A 7,955-nucleotide genomic window follows, 5' to 3' on the forward strand; every position below is an offset into this window, starting at 1 on the left:
ACTGCCTCCTTCTTGTCTCCGTCTTCCCTGCTTGTCCTTACGTTGCCTCTCTTTCCTCCCTCTTCTTGCGAGAAGTGGGCATATCCTAGTCTGTCAAACTGTTCTCTGATTTATTGAGAAGTCTCAATTAGATATCAGTTTCAAACATTGGTGCTCCCTTCTACAAAGTAACTTTTCCTTCATTGTTTAGAATTAAAGAAATAAACTAAGGGCGTGTCTATATAGAGGGATTAAAGGTGTGTGCTAAAGGTCGAGCCATACCAGAACTAGAAACAGGCATTTTCAGTAAACAACACAATCTCAAGGTTCACAGTGTGACCCACTATCCTGCAACAGGGTAACGTTCAGTCTGTAAAGTACCTGTCATTCAAAGCAAAGTTAAGGTCCACAGTACCCATACAAAAGTCCTCATCAAGACAGATTCAGTAGTTTGTAATCTCAGTGTGTCTCTGGAGAAATAGAGGTTGAGAAGGAAGAATGTCCAGAAGTTTGAAGAACATCTAATATTGTCCTGACTTCCATATCTGTGCTATGACATGGGTATACCCACACTCCATACTCACACACATATCATATGAATATACATATGTGTGTATATACAAACACAACATACCATTCACAGCAATAAGCACACATATGCATGCACATAGAAAGAGAGGGGGGATAAAAATTATTGTAAAATTCAGATTAAAGCTCATCTTGAAGTATTTTCAGAAATTAATGTAACTGGATGGTAGCACAGCATTTGCTAGGAGGTAGAGACTCGTGGTGCAATCACAGCCAAGGCACAAACTCTTTATATTACATCTGCCTTGATCTTTGTGATGAACAGGAGTTGACGTTTCCTTAGATCATTGGGAAGGAGTCATTGGATTCTTTACCCTGACTTTTTTTTCCCCACATTTGTCAATCCATGAGTATGATCCTCCTTTTCTGTTCGCTTTGTTGATATGAAAGCTCAATAATCTAGCAAACTATCTTCTAACGTGCAGCAAGACTTCTTGAGAGTTTTCATCTCTCTAGTGCTAGGTATATGCTAATGTACTTGGAGGCATATACTATAATAGCAGTATAAGAAAAATCAATTCCACATACTGAGCAGTAACAGTGGATGCTATGTTGAGATTGTTGTATTTGTTATTTTGAAAGGAAAGAAAGCTAACGGTGTTTATTAAGAAGGATGTGAATTATTAGCGAGTTAGTAAGATTTAATATTAGAGCAGTGTGCATGATCTCCTAACAATGGAACTGTCTTTCTGGCCTCAGTTGTAGAGCTAATTTTACAAGTCAAAGTCACAAATTAATTAAATTCAATTCTCGTTTTCACACCACCCACTTAACCCATTTAAACTTTGTTGTCCTTGCTTTGCTAAACGAAAGATTTACATTGCCTTCCATGTCTCAGAAGAGAGGGAAGGGGCTGTGCTGAGTTAACTTGATCTAGTAACTGGCATAAGCTGTCAGGCAGACCTCCAAACCTTTTTGAAATCCCATTCCCACCAATTATAATAGTCTTAAACTGTGCTTTATTTTCTCTTTCTACTCATGATTGCTCCAAAGACCTTGTGTTGACCAAGAATGAGAACAGGGAAAGGGGGTGGGGGTTCAGAAGACTTACTGGGGTGGAAACCAAGGCCCACATTACTCTTTGTTTTACTCTACTTGACATGCCCATAAAATGCTATTAAGAACTACTTCTCAGAGAAGTGTGAGATCATGCTTGGTTGGAGAATCAGGAGAGGTTGCCTAGTGTGATTGGAATTTAAAAGGAGGTCTAAAGGCAGATTAACATCTTGATGGAGCAAATAGTTGAGAATATGAATGTTCCATTTTCAGTAGAGAATGTGAGTGGAGGCAGGCAAAACAAAAACAAAAGCAAACAAAACAGTTGGGACCACAACAATGCTCTTGTGTTGGTAGACATAGTGGGAAGTTACTATATGCTGTTGGAAAATTATGTGGCCACTCCTGAACTGTAGGCATTGACTAAATTTTGGATAGCTTTATTTCTAAGAGATCTGTTAAAGCCAGTAATCAATATTGTAGTCAGAATTTTAAGTTCCATGGCAGTAATGTGGTTGAGATTTATCTTAACAAAAAGAACAAGGCTTCCATGCCTGGATTTATCTGATCAGGACACACAGGTATTATAGAAACCATATAAAGGTCTATTATGTTAGATGACAAGGGGAACAGGAGATCAGTATTGTAAAATCGTCAAGAAGAACTCTGCAAGGGTTGGGTTATATGACTTGGAATACTCTGAGGTGGTGCACTAGTTGCTGTGAAGGAATGTGGAAGAATGAATGACTATAGCTCTAAAACTATGTCTGACTGTTTAGAAACACATAGGTGTAGAGGTAGGAATAAGGGCACAGTGACTATCAGGTAGGGAGGGCTGGTCTTCCAGAGGACTTGAATTCAGTCCCCGAAGATTCAATGACCTCATCTGGCCTTTGCAGATGCAACTCTTATACAGAGAGAGAGAGAGAGAGAGAGAGAGAGAGAGAGAGAGAGAGAGAGAGAGAGAGATTAAAACTTCTTAAAGCCACTTAGCTGCCTAGACATCTCAGAGATTATGGTGTTATGCTTTAATGGAATATTTTATATGTCAAAATTATGTGTATAAAGCTGACTGAAAGAGGGTGAGTTGTCAGAAATTTGATGAAATACTATCAAATCCCAGGATATATAAAAACAAGAAGGACACTTGTCTTAGTGCCTAGAAAGTCAGTACACATGGGCAGGTGTGGTATGATATTCTAGGAGTCCCAATGCTGGGGAGGTAGGGACAAACCAATCCCTAAGGCTCACTGGTTAGCCAGCTCCATACCAGTAGGAGTCCTTGTTTTATAAGATAGGGAGTTGTGGACATAGGCAAACTTGAAAGTCAAGGTGAGGAGTGGATACAACATTAATGTGCATTTCTGTATGTGCTAAATTTAAAAGAAACAAATGAAGTGAGCTCTGAGTGGGAGAAAAAGAGCAAAGTGGATTCAGTGGACAGTCCTTCGAAATGATATCCAAGGTTGTCTACTAGCTTCTATGTACTTGTATGCATATGTGTATATGAAGACTTGCACATGTGTATATGGAAAACTACACACAAAAGCATCTGGAAAACAGACATTAAAATGTATGCATAAAAGTAAACTATTGGGACTATTGGGGCTGGGGATTTAGCTCAGTGGTAGAGCGCTTACCTAGGAAGTGCAAGGCCCTGGGTTCGGTCCCCAGCTCCGGAAAAAAGAACCAAAAAAAAAAAAAAAGGAAACTATTTGAAAGAAAGAAAGAAAGGAAGGAAGGAAGGAAGGCAGGAAGGAAGGAAGGAAGAGAAAAAAGAAATAAGAAAAGGAAGGGAGGAAAGAAGGTAGGTAGGATGAGAGGGAGGAAGGAAGGCAGGCAGGAAGGATGACTGGAAAAGTGGAGAGTCTCTGTAATTTAAACATAGAAGCCAATTCCAGAAAAGCAGCAGTCCTCACTAATATTTCCGGGAGGCAGACTCAAATTCACAGGCAAGGAGGAGAGGACTTTGCATATTTTTATTGAGGGCCCCCCACAGTCAAAAGATAAAGACAAGAAAGACACATATTGATAAAGAAATTTTAATAACTGGAAGGAAAGGATAACACTTTGCAGCTTACAGAACTTGAGTACAATTACCTGACATCAATTTTTTAAGAAAGAGAAGGAAATTTAATTGAATGCACAGTTAGACATCTATCAAAATGAATTTTCTTTAAAAACCTCATATAACAATATCCCATTTCTTTCTCGGCATAATGATTTTTTACCAACAAAGACTGTCAGTGTTTCCTAGAAGCAATATTGAAGTGACTTCTTGCTGGAAATGCAGCAAATGAACTTTTTCTGCTCCCAGAATCTCACTCCTCATTAGGCTAGTTAGAAATCTGCCCGGGGCTCCCATCCCTTCTTCTTTCTGACGGACGATAAGTGAAGAGCAGCTAATGGACACTTTAACTGTTAGGGGGCTTTCGATTCAATCCCTGGAAGCCTGGCAGCTCACTCTGAGCCCTTTCAGAAAAGCTGCAATAATATGCACAAATACAGTGGTTAAATATGGGCTAGAAGGGAATTGGCTTTTCTCCCTCTCTCTCTTCTTTTCCCATGACTAAGGAGGATACTTGTTAAAAACAGGAAATAATTTGTGAAGGCTTCTAGCAGACTAGGACCCTCACCTTGGAAAAGATCTATCCCATCAGACAGTCCTTCTCGTAATTTGCTCTTGCAAGGAGCAAAGAGGCGAAGGAAGGTTTCTATCTGGTTTCACTTTTGAAGATACTGCCTCCTCCCATGGGCCAAAGTATCACATAATTTTCTTTTAAAATATCATTTAATACCAATTCTAATAGAATCAAACATTCCCAACGTACTCAGTATTTTGAATGAAGGAAAATTGATAAGTATCTGGTGAATGTAAAATGTTTTCATGTAAGTGTCCCCTGAGAGGAGGTGGAATTAGAGTTTTTTCAATATTATGATAGCTTCCTCTCATGCCATACCTTTTTTGTGTCTTTGTGGCCCTAAATACATATGTTGGTTAGCAGATGTTCTGTGCATCGTGTCCCTTACCCACTCCATCTGTTGGACAGTTGTCTTAGAAATTATAGTTTTTGCACTTCCCTATTCCTCTCTAGCTCCACTAGTGCAGAAGCTCTTCTAGTGCAGAAGCTCTGCTTATACAATTCTTGACATTATCCTTAGTCCACAGGATGAATTAAGTTTGAGGAAGATATTAGCTAGATGCTTCCCATCATTTAGATTTAGATTCAATAAGCCACACATGTCTAGACATTCAAATGAGATCAGAAAAATATTTAGTTAGCAATTCTAGATATAGATGGGAGAACAAGGAAGTCTTCCTCAGGCAAAAACCAGAAAAGAAATTTCTGGTTCTAAATATGAATGTGGGTTTGGTCAAGCCCCAGACTGACTTGTCTTTTTAAATGCAAGAATGATTTCAAAGCTATGAAGATACTCCTCCAACCATGGCTGATGCGAAAGCATCAAGGCATGCTTGTCTAAGAAAACCCCTCCTGCTAGTAGTAAGAAGCCAAATGTCTAAAGAGGCTGTGTTAATAGATGACTGCAGTTTGAAATTTGGTTTTGATGGGGTTGTTTCTCTAGAGCGTTACCTCACAATTTCTTCAAGTACATCCAGAAAAAAAAAAGAGAAGAAGAAGAAGAAGAAGAAGAAGAAGAAGAAGAAGAAGAAGAAGAAGAAGAAGAAGAAGAAGAAGAAGAAGAAGAAGAAGAAGAAGAGGTGGAGGAAGAGGAGGAGGAGGAGGAGGAGGAGGAGGAGGAGGAGGAGGAGGAGGAGGAGGAAAAGAAAGAAAAAATATATACTGTATTATGTTCTGTGGTTGTGTGGTTTTGGGACTCAGTGCTACAAGAGCCATTTAGTGTTTATTGAGACTGTCTTAGAACCAGGGGTACTGAGTTTGTGACAATCTGTATTTGCTGAGATGACAACAGTATGTCTCATTGTTATCCCAGATGTCCTGACCTAATATAACATGGCAATATTATGAGAAATAATGTGGCAGAGTGGATCAGGCCAGTGATACTGTATGTGAGAACTGTAACATGTCATCTGAAAGAATCCAGCCATGCCTTTAGCACACGTACCATAGAGGGGGCACATCACTTGTGTCCCCCTTCAAACTTGGTGTTACAGGGACCCACTTTTCATAGACACAGAATAAAGAAAATTAAGGCAGTGACAAAAAAAATGATCTTTGGGAAATTCTATCTCCCAGGAATCTAAGAAGGTATAAACCTGTCTCCATTCCAGAACTGAACAGTTCTACCCAAGCGTTGCTCCTCACTTGACTAACATAGTCCATCCATTTACCACAGGTATCATCCTTAGACTTTATGAAGAATATAAAAATCATCCCAAGAATGTCAAAGAGAAGGCAAATTAGTCCAGAAACAATATTAAAGAGTGGAAGGACATGGTGATCTAAAGGAAGACTAAGATGAGAAGGGTTAGAAATCATTTCTTACTGTAGGCTACAGGTTGTATTAGAGCTCTACAGCTTCAGTTTGGTTTGGTTTAGTTTGGTTTGATTTTTTTTATCTACCACTTTTGCATAAGGGACCTAAGAAAATCCAAGTGATAAAGAAAACACAAAAGTCTCCCATTTCTCAGTCTCCTCTATACACAGCAGGGGATGGAATCAAGATGAAGTAGAGTATAAGTAGGGCATTTTTGTATGTTGGTACTCAAGCTACTGTGATGGATGCTGACCAAAAGAAGCATGCATGTTGTATGTGTATACATAGAGACATAACTATGAAATTGTGCTATGTGAACATGTTATTGGCATTGAGATTTTTCCAATGCTTGGAGCTTTTATTTGAAAATTCACTCCAACCCCTTGCTCCCTCTTCATTACCCTCCACGAGTCTTAAAATTTCTACTCATTTATCTCTATCCATAAACATATTGTTTCTGAAAATAGTCTATGACTTCAGTTAGCCATTGGTGGAAGAGAAGTAGAGAAGAGAGCTTAGCTTTTGGTCTTGATACAATCCCTCTGTTATAAATAAACATTGAGCAGTAAAACATAGATAAAGCATTTGATTCTTTAGTTTTGTGATGGACTCATTAGGAGGAGATTCAGATTTGCATGAACAGACATGTGTACTGATAGAAGAATAAGGAGCTATAATACTGTAATACACACTTGAGCCAAGCACCCTAACCTACTTCACTGATTGACCACTGGATTATTATTTGATTAATAGTTTAATTATTTTGATATAGAAGAAACAATATAATCTAAAGTTAGAACTTATTTCAATAGAGCTCATACTATTGTTTATTGGGGGCTTAGATGTTCATCTCATTTGACAAAAGATTTTTTTAATATAACAGTATCATTTACCGCAAAGTTTGGAATGGATTTAAAATATGCATTTTCTGTCTGTACAAACTTTTCTGTAAAATTCCTATTGGAAAGGGTTTCTGTAACACAGGCTGGCTTCAAATTCTCTAACTATACCTTGTGTGTAGCTCAGTATGACATATAACTCTCAGCAATAGCTTATTTCAGCCTCCTGGATGCTGGGGTTGGAATAGGATATATCACATGGAAATGGACAAAAGAGTATAAGGAGAGCATAGGACAGTTAAGTTCCAGGGACTAAAGTAACAGGGAAGCTAGAAGATATTATTTATGGCCACACAGTAAAGAAATGAAAGGATATTCTGGAAACAGAGGTGTAACAGCTAGTATGAAAGCCTGAGCTTACCAATATCTGGAATGTGAGTATTTACAAAGCAAAGTCATATAGGAAGCCTAATAGAAGAGCGGATGGAAATACTGGATGGCTAGAGGACACGGTTGAGTACTGAGGAACTCGATCTTCTCAGCATGACATGGTTGTTGTACACTTGAATCTCCATCATTTGTGATAAACTGCACACAGCCTGGTAAGAATGGGCCAATTAACTTTCTGTCATGGAAGAGGAAGGAACTTGTGAGGTCATCCTCTCCCTAAGAATTTATAAATAGTGAGTGGTTATAATGGTTACTGACGGACCTTTTCTACTTTTTCCAGTGTTGCAGCTGCTGGTAAGTTTTCCAAGTCCCTGTATATGTTACTACTCATTCATGCTCCTATAATCAGTAATCAACCTTAATTAAACTAATTGAAATGGAGACTGCTCTCTGGGGACCAGCTGAGAAGAAAATGGGGTTCAAAAGGAATCAGAGGGAGAGAAGAATAAGAGAAGAGAACAGGGAGGTATATTCCAAAGTGCAATATGCAGGTGTAGAAAATGTCATATGAAACCCATTACTGTTTATAATTAATATATTCAAATAAAAAGCTTTAAACAAATTTGTAAAAATACAAACTCAATGTGATGAATTCAAGAACGCCATAAGGTATTATGATCTTCTATCAAACATATTTTGCACATC

Source organism: Rattus norvegicus, chromosome 6 (assembly GCF_036323735.1).
Source record: "Rattus norvegicus strain BN/NHsdMcwi chromosome 6, GRCr8, whole genome shotgun sequence".
NCBI classification, from domain to species: Eukaryota; Metazoa; Chordata; class Mammalia; order Rodentia; family Muridae; genus Rattus; species Rattus norvegicus.